We start from the raw sequence: 20,524 nt of genomic DNA, 5'->3' as shown, positions 1-20,524 counted from the left end.
CCAGTAAGTGCCAAGCCTAACCTCGGTCGAGTAGTGACGAGGTCAGGTCAAGGCCCTACTGGTAAATATATAATAAAACAATATAGAATGTAATACCGCAATAAAATAAAGGCTGAAATTTAACAACAATGAAATCATAGAAGGTAACAACTTAGTACACAGAAACACAACAGGGGATCTCCTGAGATACCGTCTCGTAGTCCCAAACGTAAATGTGCAGGGGGATCTCCCGGAATACCGTTCCGTAGTCCCAAAGTAAATGTACAGGGGGATCTCCCGGAATACCGTTCCGTAGTCCCAAAGTAAATGTGTAGGGGGATCTCCCAGAATACCGTTCCGTAGTCCCAAAGTAAATATGCAAGACAGGGGGATCTCCCGGAATACCGTTCCATAGTCCCAAAGTAAATATGCAGTACAGGGGGATCTCCCGAAATACCGTTCATTAGTCCCAAAGTAAATATGCAGCGCGAATGATAGAAATACAACTACATCACGAAGTTCTTACAATTTAGGCTAAGTACCAGTTAGGGAAGAAGCAGAAAATTCACTAAGCATGCTGCACATAATTCACATAAACAATTAAGACACATAGACATATTGTATTAGACTAAACATGATAGCTACACATGTTGGAATAACTCAATTAAGAATGAGAATAGATTAGTACTCATTAAAATGGTATAGCTTAAAATAAAAGGAAAACATGTTGCTGCTCGGTAAGAAAATCGAATTTTATCACAACTAGCTCGTGTACTTACTCGTCACCTCACATACACGGTGCTCACATAACACAATGGTTCCAAATCTTAAGGGGATTTTTCCCACACAAAGTTAGGCAAGCCACTTACCTCGAACCAAGCTCAATCAATCAATCACATTTCCACGAATATCCGGCTCCGAATGACCCAAATCTAGCCAAAAGTAATTACATATCATGAATACAACAATAATAGACTCATTTAATTAATGAAATCAACACTTTAAAAAAAATCCCGAAATTAACTCGAAAATTGCCCATGGGGCCCACGTCTCGGAATCGGATAAAAGTTACAAAATAGGAACGCCCATTCCACCACGAGTCTAACCATACCAAAATTACTAAATTTCGATACCAAATGGTCCCCCAAATCTACAAATCAAACTTTCAAGTCCCTAGCCTCCAACTTCCAATTTTCACCTTAAATACACACTAACTAGGTGGAAAAATACATGGCAAGGCGAGATTATTGATCAAAAATAAGCATAAGAGAACTTACCTCAAGAAATGCCTCGAAAATGCTCTCAAATATCGCCCTAAATCGAGTTTGCAAAGTCAAAAATGACAAAAATCACGAAGCCCTTCGATTTTAACCACTGCCCAGGTATTCCTGCACCTGTGGAACCTGGGCTCGCACCTGCTGGTGCGCTTGTGTGGAAATTGTGCGCATCTACGCAATTCACTTGCCCCTCTACCTTCACACCTGCGATGAAAGGGCCGTATCTTCACGTGCGCGCCTGCGGAATTCCCTTCCGCTTCTGCGGACCTTGCGCACCTGCGAAGACCCCTAACGCATCTGCGGTCATCGCAGATGCGGAAAAACACCTCGCACCTGCGACCCCTGACACTCCTCCATTTTTCCGCTTCTGAGCCAATTTGCTCGCACCTGCGGGCAGACTTGTGCAGGTGCGATTACAGCAGAACCAGCAAAAACACAAGATTTTCCTAAGTCCAATTTTATTCCGTTAAGCATCCGAAACACACCTTAGGCCTCCGGGACCTCAATCAAGCCTACCAACCAATCCTATAATACCATACGAACTTAGTCGAGCCTTCAAACCACATCGAACAACACAAAAAATCATTAATTAAGCACGGATTCAAGCCTAAGAACTTAGAATTTTTCCAAATTCTACACACGACGCCGAACCACATCAAATCTAGTCCGAATTACCTCAAATTTACACACAGGTCACAAATAATACTACGAACCTACAACCACTTTCGGAAATCCATTCTGAGCTCGATATCAAAATTTCCACTATCGGCCGAAATCGCCGAAAATTCTAACTTTCGCCAATTCAATCCTAAATCTACTACAGACCTCCAAAACATATTCCGGACGCGCTCCTAATCTCAAAATCACTCAATGGATCTAACAGAGTCGAAGGAATTCCATTCCGGATCCGTCTTCACACGGTTCCGATTACGCTCCAAGTTCTAAGATTTAAGCTCTCATTTAGGGACTAAGTGTCCCAAAACACTCCGAAACTGAAAACCAATCATCCCGGCAAGTCACAATAGCAGAAATAGATATGGGGAAAGCAGTTAAAAGGGGTTCGGGGCTCTAACTATCAAAACGACCGGCCGGGTCGTTACATCCTCCCCCTCTTAAAATAATCATTCATCCTCGAACGAGCATAGAGACATACCTGAAGTGGTGAAAAGATGAGGATAACGGTTGCGCATATCCTGCTCGGTCTCCCAAGTCACCCCCTCGACCGGTTGTCCCCTCCAATGAACCTTCACGATAGTAATGTTCTTTGATCTTAGCCTTCTGACCTGCCTGTCTAAAATAGCCACTGGCTCCTCAACATAGGATAGATCCTTGTCCAATTGACCTGAGCTGAAATCCAACACATGGGACGGATTGCCGTGATACTTTCGGAGCATAGAAACATGGAATACCGGATGAACTCCTGCTAGACTGGGAGGCAAGGCAAGCTCATAAGCAACCTCCCCAACTCGACGCTACACCTCAAATGGACCAATGAACCTTGGGCTCAGCTTGCCCTTCTTTCCAAACCTCATAACGCCCTTCATAGGCGAAACCCGGAGCAAGACTCGCTCTCCAACCATGAATGCCATATCGTGAACCTTCCGGTCTGCATAACTCTTCTGTCTGGACTGGGCTGTGCGAAGTCTATCCTGAATCACCTTCACCTTTTCCAAGGCATCCTGAACCAAGTCCGTACCTAATAATCTGGCCTCACCGGGTTCGAACCAACCCATTGGGGACCGACACTGCCTACCATACAGAGCCTCATATGGTGCCATCTAAATGTTGGACTGATAACTGTTATTGTAAGCAAACTCCGCAAGTGGCAAGACTTGGTCCCAAGCACCCCCAATCTATCACACACGCACGGAGCATATCCTCTAATATCTGAATAGTACGCTCGGACTGCCCGTCCGTCTGAGGGTGAAATACTGTGCTCAACTCAACCCTAGTACCTAACTCATGTTGTACGCTCTCCAAAACCGTGATGTAAACTGCATACCCCGGTCAGAGATAATAGATACCGGTACGCCATGAAGCCTGACGATCTCACGGATGTAGATTCGAGCTAGCTGCTCGGAAGAATAGCTAGTCATCACAGGAATGAAATGAGCCGACTTGATCAACCTATCCACAATCACCCAAACTGCATCAAACCTCCGCTGAGTCCGTGGGAGTCCAACAACGAAATCCATAATGATCCGCTCCCATTTCCACTCTGAAATCTCTAACTTCTAAAGTAATCCACCTGGTCGTTGATGCTCATATTTTACATACTGGCAATTCAGACAACGATCCACATACGCTACTATGTTCTTCTTTATTCTCCTCAATCAGTAATGTTGTTTCAAGTCCTGATACATCTTTGCGACACCCGAATAAATAGAGTACTGCGAACTGTGAGCCTCCTGGAGAATCAACTCACACAAACCATCTATATTGGGAACACATAGCCTGCCCTGCATCCTCAATGCACCATCATCTCCAATAGTGACCTCCTTAGCATCACCGTGTTGGACCGTGTCCTTAAGGACAAACAGATGGGGGTCATCATATTGACGCTCCCTGGTACGATCATAAAGAGAAGACCGAGAGACCACACGAGCCAATACTCGATTCGGCTCAGAAATATCCAATCTCACAAACTGGCTGTCTAAGGCCTGAACATCCAACGCCAATTGCCTCTCTGCTGCTGGTAGATATGCTAAACTCCCCAAACTCTCTGCCCGGCGACTCAAAACATCGGCCAACATATTGGCCTTCCGAGCTTCTGAAAGCTGTCTTGAGCTTCTGAAAGCTCTCCTAATATTCCTCTGTCCACCTGAACGGAGCACCCTTCTGGTTCAACCTGGTCATAGGTGTTGCAATAGATGAGAATCCCTCTATAAAGCGAAGGCAATACCCCGCCAAACCAAGAAAACTCCGGATCTCTATAGGTGAGGATGGTCTGGGCCAATTAAGACACATAGACATATTGTATTAGACTAAACATGATAGCTACACATGTTGGAATAACTCAATTAATAATGAGAATAGATTAGTACTCATTAAAATGGTATAGCTTAAAATAAAAGGAAAATATGTTGCTGCTCGGTAAGAAAATCGGATTTTATCACAACTAGCTCGTGTACGTACTCATCACCTCACATACACGGTGCTCACATAACACAATGGTTCCAAATCTTAAGAGGATTTTCCCCACACAAAGTTAGGCAAGCCACTTACCTCGAACCAAGCTCAATCAATCAGTCACATTTCCACGAATATCCGGCTCCGAATGACCCAAATCTAGCCAAAAGTAATTACATATCATAAATACAACAATAATAGACTCATCTAATTAATGAAATCAACACTTTAACAAAAATCTCAAAATTAACTCGAAAATTGCCCCTGGGGCCCACGTCCCGGAATCGGGTAAAGGTTACAAAATAGGAACACCAAATCCACCTCGAGTCTAACCATATCAAAATTACTAAATTCCGATACCAAATGGTCCTCCAAATCCACAAATGAAACTTCCAAATTCCTAGCCTCCAACTTCCAATTTTCACCTTAAATACACACTAACTAGGTGGGAAAATACATGGCAAGATTATTGATCAAAAATAAGCACAAGGGACTTACCTTAAGAAATGCCTCAAAAATACTCTCAAATATCGCCCAAAACCGAGTTTGCAAAGTCAAAAATGACAAAAATCACGAAGCCCTTTGGTTTTAACCACTTCCCAGGTATTCCCGCACCTGCGAAACCTGGGCTCGCACCTGCGAGTGCGCTTGTGCGGAAATTGTGCACATCTACGCAATTCACTTGCCCCCTCTGCCTTCGCACCTGCGATGAAAGGGCCGCATCTGCGCGTGCGCGCCTGCGGAATTCCCTTCCGCTTCTGCGGACCTTGCGCACCTGTGAAGACCCCTAACGCATCTACGGGTATCGCAGATGCGGAAAAAAATCTCGCACCTGCGACCCCTGAAACTCCTCCATTTTTTCGCTTCTGCGCTAATTTGCTCGCACCAGCGGGCTCGCACCTGCGGGCAGACTTAGGCAGGTGCGATTACAGTAGAACCAGCAAAAACACCAGATTTTCCTATCTAATTTCATTCCGTTAAGCATCCGAAACACACTCGAGGACCCCGGGACCTCAACCAAACCTACCAACCAATCCTATAACACCATACGAACTTAGTCGATCCTTCAAACCACATCGAACAACACCAAAAATCATGAATTAAGCACGGATTCAAGCCTAAGAACTTAGAATTTTTCCAAATTCTACAAACGATGCTGAACCATGTCAAATCTAGTCGGAATTACCTCATATTTTACACACAGGTCACAAATGACACTATGAACATACAGCCACTTTCTAAAATCTATTCCGAGCTCGATCAAAATTTCCACTATCGGCCAAAATCGCCGAAAAATCTAACTTTCGCCAATTCAAGCCTAAATCTACTACAGACCTCCAAAACATATTTCGGACGCGCTCCTAAGGTCAAAATCACTCAACGGAGCTAACAGAGTCGATGGAATTCCATTCCGGATCCGTCTCCACGTGGTTCCAACTACGGTCCAAATTCTAAGACTTAAGCTCTCATTTAAGGACTAAGTGTCCCAAAACACTCCGAAACTCAAAACCAATCATCCCGGCAAGTCACAATAGCAGAAATAGATATGGGGAAATTAGTTAATAGGGGTTCGGGGCTCTAACTCTCAAAACGACCGACCGGGTCGTTACAGTAGGTACATACGCTCACTGTGGGTGTGCAGTCTCCGGAGGGGCAAATCCATCCCAAGCGCTATAATAAGCCAATCATGGCATGAATCAATAAAACTTGTTGCGGCGTGCAGCCCGATCCCATAAATATCCTCAAAATCAAGCCCTCGGCCTCACTCAGTTATCAATCTCTCTAGTCTCTCGGGTTCACAGAAGTCATGATAAACTACTCAAATAATGTTGATATGATGTATCAATAAATGGCAACAGAGATTGAGATATGATTTGCAGACAATAGCTATGACTGAGTACATAATTGCAAATTAAGAAAATAATTCCATATGTAACACGACCTCTATGGGTCCCAACAGTACCAACATGTAGCCTAATAGCCTAAGCATGATTTCTAAAATGACTTGCAGCTCAATTTCTCTAACACATTGAGCATATATGGATAACGACTAGATTATTCAATTATACAGTTCCACGGAATTAACCAAATCACAATTCCTACGGTGCACGCCCACACATCTGTCAACTAGTTTGTGCGTCACCTTAACACCAATCATATAACACGTAAGTTAGGGTTTCATAACCTCGGAACCTATTTCACATAACACCAATCACATTACTCCAATAAGCCCTTGCCTCGCAAATCGGCCTCTGAATGCCTCAAATCTAGCCACAAACAATTTGATACAATCAACACGAGCTAAAGAAATCAATTCCATATAAAAATGCTAAGTTCTATATCAAAAGTCAAAAAATCAACTCAAAAGTCAATCCTCGGGCCCACGTCTCAAAATTCGATGAAAGTTACAAAATCCGGACACCCATTTAACCACAAGTCCAACCATACCAAAATTACTCAAATCTGATACCAAAATCTCGCTCAAATCCCCGAAATTCGGCCTAAGACGTTTTCTCCATTTTCCTCAAAATTTTAACCTAAATCACTAATTAAATGATGAAATCAAAGATATAATCATGGAATTTAACCAAAACTAAATAAGAATCACTTACCCCAATTACTCCCATGAAAAATCTCTCCAAGAATCGCCTCCAACCGAGCTCCCAAAATCAAATTTGTGAAATGAACTCAAACCCTCATTTTTTAAATATTTAAGTCTGCCCATATGTCCCTTAATCGCGATCGCGGAAAATGCCTCGTGATCGCGGAAAATGCTTCGCGATCGTGACGCACAAACTCAGCTTCCCAGAAAATTAACCTTACGCAAATGAGACAATATCCATGCAAACGCGAAGCACTGCCTTTTCAGACCTGCGCGATCGCATCCCTCTTCACGCGATCGAAAAGAACAACAGCATGAACTCAGCTCCTACTTCATTTCCTCTTCGCGAACGCGGCCTAGCCCACATGTTCACGATTCACTGCTTCTCTAACCTACGCGATCGCAACCCTCATCTCGCGAACGCGTAGAGTAAAACTCCCAGCTGCCCAAACAAACCTTCACGATCGCGGACCTATCCACGCGATCGTACAGAAGGAAACCAGACATGTACACCAGAAAAACATCAGCAATCTCCCAAGTCCAAAATTCGATCCGTTAACTATCCGAAACCAACCTGAGGCCCCCTGGGACTTCATCTAAACATACCAACAAGTCCTAAAATATGAAACAAACTTAGTCAAGGCCTCAAATCACATCAAACAACATCAAAAACACGAATCACACCTCAATTGAAGCATAACAAAAACTAAGAAATTCCAACTTCTACAATCGATGCCGAAACCTATCAAATCAAGTTTAATTGACCTCAAATTTTGCGAAAAGTCATAAATGACACAATGGACCTACTCTAACTCTTGGAACCAAAGTCCGATCCTGGTAACCACAAAGTCAACTCTCGGTCAAATTTCTCAATTTTCAAAACTTCTAATTTTCCAACTTTCGCCATTTCAAGCCTAAATCAACTACGTACCTCCAAATCACAATCCAGACACACTCCTAAGTCCAAAATCATCCTACGGAGCTATCGCAACCGTCGAAACTCCATTCCAGAGTCGTTTACAAATAAGTCAACATGGTCAACCTTTTCAACTTATGCTTCCAACCTTGAGACTAAGTGTCTATTTTCATTCCGAAACATCCCCGGAACTGAACTAACTACCCAGGCAAGTCACATAATGACAAATGAGAATGAAATTAACAGTAAATGAGGGAACGGGGCTACAACACTCAAAATGACTGGCCGGGTCGTTACATACTCCCCCTCTTAAACAAATGTTCGTCCTCGAACGGGTCTAGAAACGTACCTAGAGTCTCAAATAGGCATGGATATCTTCTCCACTTTTCCCGCTAAGTCTCCCAAGTAGCCTCCTCGACTGGTTGACCGCTCCACTGCACCTTCACTGAAGCTATATTCTTTGATCACAACTTTCGAACCTGCCGATCCAAAATGGCCACCGGCTCCACATCATAAGTTAAATCACTATCCAACTAAACCGTTTTGAAGTCCAAAACATGAGATGGATCGCCGACTTACTTCCGGAGAATAGAAACATGAAACACTGGATGAACACTCGATAGACTAGGTGGCAAGACAAGCTTGTAAGCCACCTCCCAATCCTTTCAAGCACTTCAAATGGCCCGATATACCGAGGGCTCAACTTGCCCTTCTTCCCGAACCTCATAACACCCTTCATGTCTAAAACCTTGAGCAGTACCTTCTCCCCAACCATGTAAGTAACATCGCGAACCTTCCGATCGACGTAACTCTTCTGTCTAGACTGCACCGTGTGAAGCTGATCCTGAATCAATTTAACATTGTACAAAGCATCCTGAACTAAGTCAGTACCCAACAGCCTAGCCTCACCCGGCTCAAACCGTCCCACAGGAGACCGACACCATCTCCCATACAAAGCCTCATACAGAGCCATATGAATGCTCTATCGGTAGCTATTGTTGTAGGCAAACTCTACGAGCGGCATAAACTGATCCCAAGAACCTCCGAAATCTATGACACAAACGTGTAGCATATCCTCCAATATCTGAATAGTGCGCTACTGCCCGTCTGTCTGAGGGTGAAATGTTGTACTCAGCTCAACTTGTGTGCCCCACTCTCGTTGCACGGCTCTCCATAACTATGATGTAAACTGCGTTCCCCGATCAAAAATGATAGGCACTAGCTCAACGTGAAGGCAAACAATCTTGCTGATGTAAATCTCAGCCAACCGCTCTGAAGAATAGGTAGTCCAAACTGGAATGAAATCTATGGACTTGGTCAACTGATCCACAATCACCCAAATAGCATCAAACTTCCTCGAAGTCCGTGAGAGCCCAACTATAAAGTCCATGGTGAGACGCTCCCATTTCACCTTCGGAATTTCAAGCCTCTGAAGCGAGCTTCCCGGTCTCTAATGCTCATACTTTACCTACTGACAATTTAGGCACCGAGCTACAAACCCCACTATATCCTTCTTCATCCTCCTCCACCAATAATGCTGCCTCAAGTACTGGTACATCTTTGCGGCACATGGATGGATGGAATACCGCAAATTGTGGGCCTTCTCAAGGATCAACTCACGTAACCCATCTACATTAGGCACACAAATCTGACCCTACATCCCCAACACCTATCATCCCCAATAGTAACATCATTGGCATCACCGTGCTAAACCGTGTCCTTAAGGACAAGCAAATGGGGATCATCATTCTGACGCTCTCTAATGCGATCAAATAAGGAAGATCGAGAAACCACACAAGCTAGAACCCGACTGGGCTCCAAAACATCTAATCTCACTAACTGGTTATCCAAGGCCTAAACATCAACTGCAATCGGGCTCTTACGAACAGGAATAAATGCAAGGCTACCCATACTCACTGCCTTTCTACTCAAGGCATCGGCCACCATATTGGCCTTTAGGGGATGATACAGAATGGTAATATCATAGTTCTTTAGCAGCTCCAACCATCTCTACTGCCTCTAATTTAGATCATTTTTTTTGAACAAGTGCTGGAGACTCCGATGATCCGTAAATACCTTACAAGACACACTGTAGAGATAATGCCTCCAAATCTTCAATGCATGAATGATGGTTGTTAACTCCAAATCATGAACATGGTAGTTCTTCTCATGAGGCTCCAACTGGCGAAGCATAAGCAATCACTCTACCCTCCTGCATCAAGACACACTCAATATCCATCCAAGAAGCATCACAATACACTGTATAAGAGCTAGAAGCTGAAGGCAAAACTAGAACTGGAGTTGTGGTCAAGGCAGCCTTGAGATTCTGAAAGCTCTCCTCATACTCATCCGACCACATGAATGAAGCACCCTTCTGGGTCAATTTGGTCAAAGGCACTGCAATAGATAAGAAACCCTCCACGAAGCGACGATAACAACCGGATAAGCCGAGAAAGCACTAAATCTTAGTAGTTGAGGACGGCTTGGACAACTCTGAACCACCTCTATCTTCTTTGGATCCACTTTAATCCCTCACTGGACACCATATGCCCCAAGAACGCCACCGAACTAAGCCAAAACTCACACTTGGAGAACTTAGCATAAAGCTTCTCCTCCCTCAGCCTTTGTAATACAATCCTCAAATGTTGGGCATGCTCCTCCCGACTAAGTGAGTACACCAGATGTTACATCTCGCGTTTTCGTACGTAAAAGTTTCATCTTCAGTTAATCGATGTAGACTCGAGGATGAGATTATCTTGAGGTTAACGTATTTATGGTATTTATAACAAGCGATAAGTAAATTCCATGAAGGATAAAGGGTACACGAATTAAAGAAAATGAGTTTCATTGAAGGTTGTCGATTTGGGATAAAATACGGTCCGAGCTATAATACCCGATATTTATGGACTAGTACCATACAAGGTACCATATGACCGTGATAGTATGATGTATAAAGTGTATTAAAAATAAGTAGAATTTTAAGTAATTTGAGATAATTCTTAATTATGTGGGTAATTGGTTAATTATCGGGTAGCGGAATATTACCTAATTAATTATAGGATAAGATTAAGACCCCTCCCCCACCCCACGTGGCAGCAAGCCACCACCCAAAACAAATGATTCATTAGTCATGTTGGGTTAGGTGGCAACTAGTTAAAATGAAAGCCTTGAAATTCAATAAAAGCTATATAACTTTTTGCAAATTAAAAGATTCATATCTCCAACATTTGAGGGAATAGAAAAGGCTCTTCATGAGACCATCTGAAGCTAACGAAAATGCAACTTGAAGCCAACGATGAAAGCAATCTGGAGCTAACATAGAAGGGTCCAGGTCTTTAAAAAATCGAACAGGGATTTTGCAATTTTAAGGGAATACGGTGTAAAGCTTCTCAAGAATATCGCACGGATTTTTCCCTACTCCGGGTATTTTAAGGCTATCCCTTATTTATTTTTGGCATGATCCAAATTATACAGAAGAAACGAATAAATGCATAGCTTTCATAAACGACTCTATTCATAGAAATACTAGGGGTCTCTATGTTCTTGATTTCCCATGTGACATATTATTATATTTTCTGTTCATGGGTCTCAGAATGGTACACAGTTGATAAAATTTACCCGAAAGGAATATTGAGGTTATTAACATATTTCCATGCATTTCATTCATTTATACATGTACATTGACCCATGACTAGATGGCGTTATATACGCGTATTTATATGTACATATATGTATATGGGATATGGGAAAGGGTTACGGCGTTATATAAGCACCACCACCTGATCTGTTGTTATATGTTGATGATGTTGCCCACAGTGGCCGAGACGATATAATGGGATGCCCTCAGAGGCTTGATGATGTTATGTACACCTATACCTATGCATGACACGACATTTATAAATACGTGCATGACACTATAAATATTGCAGAATTTACAAAGTTACTTAGACTTACAGGCGGAATTCCTTATTCCATGTTTCATCTATGTTTCTTATGTACTGATTTTCATGCTCTACATACTCAGTACATTATTTGTACTGATGCCCTATTTCCCGGGGCCTGCGTTTCATGCCCATGGGTGCAGGTAGGCAAGCTGACGGTCCCCCTTCTTAGGATCCTTGATCAGCGAGAGTTGGCGTTCTCCACTTGATCCGGAGCTGCTTTTGATTTTGGTACGATATTCTTGTTTACATATATGGGTATGACGTGGCTCAGTCCCGTCTTTGTACAGTGTTATTTATATTAGAGGTCTGTAGACAGTTATGTATAGTTCGATAGTATGTGGCCTTGTCAGCTTTCAAATTTTGGATATATAGTTGTCTATAGTAGCCTTGTCGGCTTGCCCTACGTATTCCGCATGTATATGTATATATGTCTTTTGGACAGGTTTTCCTCACGCATGTTATTCTCGTGATTCAGCAGATGTTTTTCATGTTTATATCTTAGTCGCATGCTTAAGGGTGTTCGACAGGTAGGACTCGGGCACTCGTCGCGGCCCATCGGTTTGGGTCTTGACAAAAGTGGCATCAGAGTAGTTTTGTCCTAGGGTTGTCTACAGACCGTGTCTAATAGAGTCTTATTTATGGGTGTGTTGTGCACCACACTTATATACATGAGGCTACAGGACATATAGGATGTTATCCTCTCTTCTTATCTTAGATTGTGTGATATAAGAATTCATGTTCCTAATGATATGTTAAGTTTTCAGCGATGCCTCCGAAGACTACAGCCGCTAGCATGGGTCAGAAGTCTACGAAGGTGTTAGAAGGAGATATAAGTTACACTATGGAGTCAGATCCATCGGAGATCATGGGTTCTATCGAGGAGGATCCATCCGAGTATCTATATGAGTCATCCGTTCGAGTAGTTTTGATTTCGCCGGCAGCAGATGAGGTGAGGGGAGTTCCGACCTCACCAAGGCCCTTAGTTTCATTATCAGGGCCCATTGATCAGGGTATAAGGGGAGTGGTGCATGGATTGGCACAATCAGGTTCCCCTCAGGCTTAAAACTATGTCAAGGTATTTGCGGACACCAGCTCTTATGAGGTTCCAGATAGTCCACAGTCTTGGGAGTCCGTCAATCAAGGTTCTTCAGTGTATGTTATGGGATATGCAGAGGAAGAGGATAGTAGTCGGGCTAAGAGGAGGAAGGTAACTGATAAGGATATGAAGATTCCACTTCGAAGTGTGTCTGATCGAAGCTCTCATATACGACGAGGCAAGGACCCTCTACTATAGACTTCTTCCAGATGTCAGCTTTTGGTTGGTGAGCTCCACTTCTTCTTGGAGTATTACCAATTCAGGGTTCTGAATATGTTAGGTTGTTTTATGAGGACGTAAGGAGCCCTGTCCCGACTTGTATATATTATGGTTATGTTTACTTAGAGGTTTTGCAGGCAGTATCCTGTATATAGTTTTGGGTATGACATGTCTACGACCTGGTCGACCCCTATGTATATAAACCTTTTTCTAAATTAGTTATGCGAGTTATGTTTTAATATTGTTACTTATATATATATGGATGTGGCCCGTAATGGCCCGTGATAGATTTGATAATAAACAAGGATAAGGTACGTGGTGTTCGGTTGGGTAGAACTTGATGTTATAATGGGTATGGATTGTTTGGCCTTTTGTTATGCTAACATCAAGTGTAGATCAAAGATGGTTTGATTTCAATTCCCATGAGAGTCTATTTTGGAATGGAAAGGTAATACAGCATCTCCGAGAGGTAAATTTATCTCCTATCTCAAGGAAAGAAAGATGATCAGAAAGGACTATATTTATCACTTAGTTCGGGTTCGGGATGTGGAAGTAGAGTTACCAACCATTCAGTCCATCCCTGTGGTTAATGAGTTTCCCGATGTTTTTCCTGATGAGCTTTTGGGTCTTCCGCCAGAGCGAGAAATTGAGTTTGCTATTGACCTACTACCAGATACTCATCCAATATCTATTCCTCCCTATAGAATGACCCCCGCAGAGCGGAAAGAGTTACAGGAACAATTAAAGGACTTGCTTGAAAAAGGCTTTATCAGCCCTAGTACATCACCGTGGGGAGCACCTGTGTTATTTGTGAGGAAGAAAGATGGTTCCTTACGGATATGTATTGATTATAGACAGTTGAATAAGGTGACAATCAAGAATAAGTACACGCTCTCGAGGATTGATGATTTATTTGATCAGTTGCAAGGTGCCAAGTGTTTCTCAAAGATAGACTTGAGGTCCGAGTACCATCAGGTAAGGGTTAAGGAGAAAGATATTTCGAAGACAGCATTCAGGACCAGATACGGGCACCTTGAGTTTCGTGTTATGTCATTCGATTTGACCAATGCCCCAGCAGTATTCATAGATTTGATGAATCGTGTGTTCAGGCCCTTTTTAGATCTGTTCATAGTTGTATTTATCGATGATATATTGGTGTATTGTCGTTCAGAGGCTGAGCATGCAGATCATTTGCGTACTGTGCTCAGAGTTCTAAAAAGGGAAGTTGTATGCAAAATTCTCTAAATGTGAATTCTGGTTGAACTCTGTAGCTTTCCTTGGGCATATCATTTCGAGTGAAGTTATCCGAGTTGATACACAAAAGATTGAGGCAGTAAAGACTTGGCCAAGACCCACGACACCGAGGGAGGTTTGTAGCTTTCTTGGTTTGGCAGGTTATTGCAGGAGATTTGTAGAAGGATTTTCTTCCCTTTCAGCACATTTGACAAAGTTGACTCAGAAGGGAACAAAGTTTCAATGGAGTGATGCTTGTGAACGGAGTTTCCAGGCATTGAAGGACAGCTTGACTTCTGTATCGGTTCTAAAGTTCCCAGAAGGGACCGATGGTTATGTTATCTATTATAACGCTTCAGGCATTGGATTGGGTTGCATGCTGATACAGCATGGTAAGGTTGTAGCTTATGGTTCTAGACAACTAAGAAAGCACGAGAAGAATTACCCGACCCATGATTTAGACTTAGCCGTAGTGATTCATGCATTAAAGATGTGGAGGCACTACTTGTATGGCATTCATGTTGATATCTATACGGATCATAAAGAGCCTCGAGTATATCTTCAAGCAAAAGGAATTGAATTTACATCAAAGGAGATGGTTGGAGCTACATAAAGATTATGATATTGATATTTTATACCATCCGGGGAAGGCGGACATGGTAGCCGACGCCCTCAGCCATAGATCTATGGGTAGCCTGCCATATTTACACCCAGAAAAGAGGGAATAGCCCATGAGATTCACCAGGTAGCTAGTCTTGGAGTTCGGTTACTGGACTCAGGTGATATTGGAATTACTATTCAGGATACAACAACATCCTCTTTAGTAACTGAAGTAAAGGAACGCCAGTATGAGGATTCTGTGTTAGTTCATTATAGGGATACCACCCCTCAGAAGGAGAAGACACCGTTTGAAATTACAGAAGATGGGGTCCTCAGATATCGAGGATGATTATATGTCCCTAATATCGCAGGGCTGCGTCGGCAGGTTATGGGAGAAACTCACTATTCTCGTTATTCTATCTATCCAGGAGCAACAAAGATGTATCATGATATCAGGAAAGTATATTGGTGGGACGGAATGAAAAAGGATATAGTGGAGTTTGTTGCTCAGTGCCCTAACTGTCAGCAGGTCAAGATTGAGCATCAAAAACCCAGTGTATTATTACAGGCTATAGAGATTCCGACTTGGAAGTGGGAAGTAATCAATATGGATTTCATCGTAGGTTTACCTCGTAACCAGCGTAAGTTCGATTCTATATGGGTGATTGTTGATAGGGTTACAAAATCAGTCCATTTTTTGCCCGTTAGGACTACATATTCCGTAAAGGATTATGCAAGGCTTTATATTAAGGAGATAGTATGACTGCATGGTGTCCCTGTATCTATTGTCTCGGATAGAGGAGCTCAATTTATAGCTAACTTCTGGAGGTCCTTCCAAAAAGGATTGGGGGCACAAGTAAGTCTTAGTACAACATTTCATCCCTAGACAGACGGACATGCTGAGCGTACTATTCAGACACTTGAGGATATGTTACGAGCTTGTGTCATAAACTTCAAAGGTAGCTAGTATGATCGTATGCAGCTTATCGAGTTCGCATATAATAATACCATTCCAGTATTCAGATGGCTCCATACAAAGCTCTTTACAGATGAAAGTGTAGGTCGCCTATAGGGTGGTTCGATGTTGGGGAAAGTATGTTAGTAGGACCAGAATTGGTACAGCAAGCAATCGAGAAAATTAAGCTGATACAGGAAAGGTTATTAACAGCTCAAAGCCGTCAGAAGTCTTACGCGGATAATCGATGGTGAGACTTGGAGTTTCAGGTTGACGATTGGGTTTTACCAAAGGTGTCACCGATGAAAGGTGTTATGAGGTTTGGTAACAAAGGAAAACTTAGCCTCGGTACATTGGACCATATAGGATCACACGCAAGGTAGGCCATGTAGCATATGAGTTAGACTTGCCTTCGGACTTGGGGTCTGTACATCCAGTCTTTCATGTGTCTATGCTCCGTAAATATATTAGAGATCCTTCCAGAATCGTGTTAGTTGACGACGTTCAGGTCATAGAGCAGCTATCATATAAAGAAACTCCCATTGCTATATTAGACAAACAAGTTCGGAGATTGAGAACTAAAGACATAGCTTCGGTGGAAGTACTTTGGAGAAACGACAATGTGGAAGAAATGACTTGGGAGGCCGAGGAAGACATGAATTCTAGATATCCCTACTTATTTCCTCCTCTAGAGAAGGATCTGACTGAGACATCGCTACCTTAAGATACGTGTATGGATCCTTGTGTTAGTTATTGATGATTGTGGTCCTATGTGGCATTGAATCATTGAGTTTCTACAGGAAGAGTTGGTAGTAGTATTGTTACAAAGGCGACTCTGCCAAAGTTATATAGATCCCGGGGATTTAAATATTCGAGGACGAATATTTCTAAGGGGGGAAGGATGTTACATCTTGCATTTTCGTACATAAAAGTTTCGTCTTCAGTTAATCGACGTAGACTCAGGGATGCGATTATCTTAAGATTAACATATTTATGCTATTTATAACAAGCAATAAGTAAATGCCATGAAGGATAAAGGGTACACAAATTAAAGAAAATGCATTTCATTGAAGGTTGTCGATTTGGGATAAAATACGGTCCGACCTATAATACCTGATATTTATGGACTAGTACCATATAAGGTACCATATGACCGTGGTAGTATGATGGATAAAGTGTATTAAAAATAAATAGAATTTTAAGTAATTTGAGATAATTCTTAATTATGTGGGTAATTGATTAATTATCAGGTAGCGGGATATTACCTAATTAATTAATTGTTATATGATAAGATTAAGACCCCTCCCCTACCCCCACGTGGCAGCAAGACACCACCCAAAACAAATGACTGATTAGTCATGTTGGGTTAGGTGGCAACTAGTTAAAATGAAAGCCTTGAAATTCAATAAAAGCTACATAACTTTTAGCAAATTAAAAGATTCATATCTCCAACATTTGAGGGAATAGAAAAGGCTCTTCATGAGACCATATGAAGCTAACGAAAATACAACCTGAAGCCAACGATGAAAGCAATCTGGAGCTAACATAGAAGGGTGCGGGTCTTTAATAAATCGAACAGGGATTTTGCAATTTTAAGGGAATACGGTGTAAAACTTCTCAAGAATATCACACGGATTTTTCCTTACTCCAGGTATGTTAAGGCTATCCCTTCTTTCTTTTTTGTATGATCCAAATTATATAAAAGAAGCGAGCAAAGGCATAGTTTTCATAAACGACTCTAATCATAGAAATACTAGGGGTCTCTATGTTCTTGATTCCCCATATGACATATTATTATATCTTCTGTTCATGGGTTTCAAAATGATACGCAGTTGATAAAGTTTATCCGAAAGGAATATTGAGGGTATTAATATATTTCCATGCATTTCATTCATTTATACATATACATTGACCCATGACCAGATGGCGTTATATACTCGTATTTATATGTACATATATGTATATGGGATATGGGAAAAGGTTACAGCGTTATATATGCACCACCACCTGATCAGTTGGTATATGTTGATGATGTTGCCCACAGTGGCCTAGACGATATGATGGGATGCCTTCAGGGGCTTGATAATGTTATGTACACCTATAACTATGCATGACATGACATTTATATGCACGTGCATGACACTATAAATGTTGCAGAATTTACAAAGTTACTTAGACTTACAGGCGGAATTCCTTATTCCATGTTTCATCTATGTCTCTTATGTACTGATTTTCATGCCATACATACTCAGTACATTATTCGTACTGATGCCCTATTTCGCGGGGCCTGTGTTTCATGCCCGTAGGTGTAGGTTGGCAAGCTGACGGTCCTCCTTCTTAGGATCTTTGATCAGCGAGAGTTGGCGTGCTCCACTTGATCCGGAGCTGCTTTTGATTTTGGTACGATATGCTTGTATACATATATGGGTATGACTTGGCTCAATCCCGTCTTTGTACAGTTGTATTTCTATTAGAGGTCTGTAGACAGTTATGTATAGTTGGATAGTATGTGGCCTTGTCGGCTTTCAAATTTTGGATATATAGTTGTCTATAGCAGCCTTGTCGGCTCGCTCTACGTATTCCGCGCGTATATGTATGTATGTCTTTTGGACAGCTTTTCCTCACGCATGTTATTCTCATGATTCAGCAGATGTTATTCATGTTTATATCTTAGTCGCATGCTTAAGGGTGTTCGACAGGTAGGACTCGGGCACTCGTCGCGGCCCATCGGTTTGGGTCGTGACACTAGGATATCATCAATGAATATTATGACAAACGAGATATGGCTGAAATACATTGTTCATCTGATGCATGAATGTTGTTGGGGCATTGGTCTACCCAAAAGACATCATAAGGAACTCATAGTGACCATAACGGGTCCTGAATATCGTCTTTAGAATATCTGAGTCCCGAATCTTCAACTGGTGATACCCATACCTCAAATAAATCTTAGATAACACCCTCTCTCTTTGAAGCTGGTCAAATAGACCATTAATACGCGACAAAGGATACTTGTTCTTGATTGTAACTTTGTTCAACTGCCTATAGTCGATGTACATATGCATAGTACCATCCTTCGTCTTTACAAACAAAACCGGTGCACCCCAAGGTGACACACTAGGCCTAATAAACCCCTTATCAAGAAGCTCCTGAAGCTGCTATTTCAATTCCTTCAACTCAGCTGGTGTCATTCGATACGGAGGAATAGAAATGGGATGAGTGCTCGGCACCAAATCAATACCAAAATAAATATCCATGTCGGGTGGCATGCCCGGCAGGTCTGCAGGGAACACATGTAGAAAGTCTCACACCACCGGAACAAAATCAATAGTAGGGATATCAGCACCAACATCCCTCACAAAGGCCAAATATAACAGACACCCCTTCCCAACCATCCGTAGGGCCTTCAAATATGAAATCACCCTGCTGGGAACATAATCTAGAGAACCTCTCCACTCGATCCTTGGCAACCACGACATCACCAACGTCACGGTCTTAGCGTGACAATACAGAATAGCATGACATGGATACAACCAATCTATACCCAAAATCATGTCGAAATCGACCATATTAAGCAATAAGAGATCAACTCTAGTCTCTAATCCCCCAATAGTCATCACACACAACCAATATACATGGTCCACAACAATAGTATCACCCACCAGAGTAGATACAAGAATAGGTAAAACTAAGGACTCACGGGGCATATCCAAATAACGAGTAAAATAGGATGATACAAAGGAATAAGTAGAACCAGGGTCAAATAATATGGAAGCATATCTGTGGCATACTGAGACAATACCTGTGATCACTGCATCTGAAGCAACAACATCTGGCCTGGCAGGAATAGCATAGAAACGGACCTAACCACCACTTGATCGACCTCCCCTTCTAGGGCGACCTCTAGCTGCCTTGGCCCCACCCCGAGCTGGCTGGGCGGGTGGTGAAGTAACTATTGCAGAAGTCATATCCTGACCCCTGAACTGGACCTCCCGAGCGATGAGGACACTGTCTCCACATATGCCCAAACTCTCCGCACTCGAAGCAACTCCCCGCTGGTGGTGGTGGGGATTGAATCGGGCCCCGAGTACTAGAGTAACTTCTATAAGGAACTGGAATAGATGAACCCTGAACCGATGGAGCATGGGATGAACCTTGAGCTGGGAGAGCACTGAGAGATGACTGATTCGGTCGAGCACTATACGAACCATGACTAACTAATGCACCACAATAAACTGGATGAGCCATCTGAGTGGGCCAACAAGGACGACCCCTGCTGTGGTAGGACTGCCCCAGAAGGAACACCACTGAAACCACCAGAACCACGAGGCCTCTTGGCCTCACTATCCTCATGCTCCTGACTACGGACCATCTCTATTCGCCGAGCAATATCAACCACTTCATCGAACCGAGAACCAGATACACTCTCCCAAGTTATAACAAAATGCAACTAATAATAGAGGCCATCAATGAACCTCTTATTCCTCTCCCTCTCAGTGGGAACCAACCAAACTGCGTGACGAAACAACTCTGAAAATCTCTTCTCATATTGGGTCACAGACAAGCCATCCTAA

The sequence above is a fragment of the Nicotiana tomentosiformis genome, chromosome 5 (assembly GCF_000390325.3).
Source record: "Nicotiana tomentosiformis chromosome 5, ASM39032v3, whole genome shotgun sequence".
Lineage (NCBI taxonomy): Eukaryota > Viridiplantae > Streptophyta > Magnoliopsida > Solanales > Solanaceae > Nicotiana > Nicotiana tomentosiformis.
The sequence above is the reverse complement of the archived record's forward strand: the minus strand, read 5'-3'. Positions refer to the sequence as shown.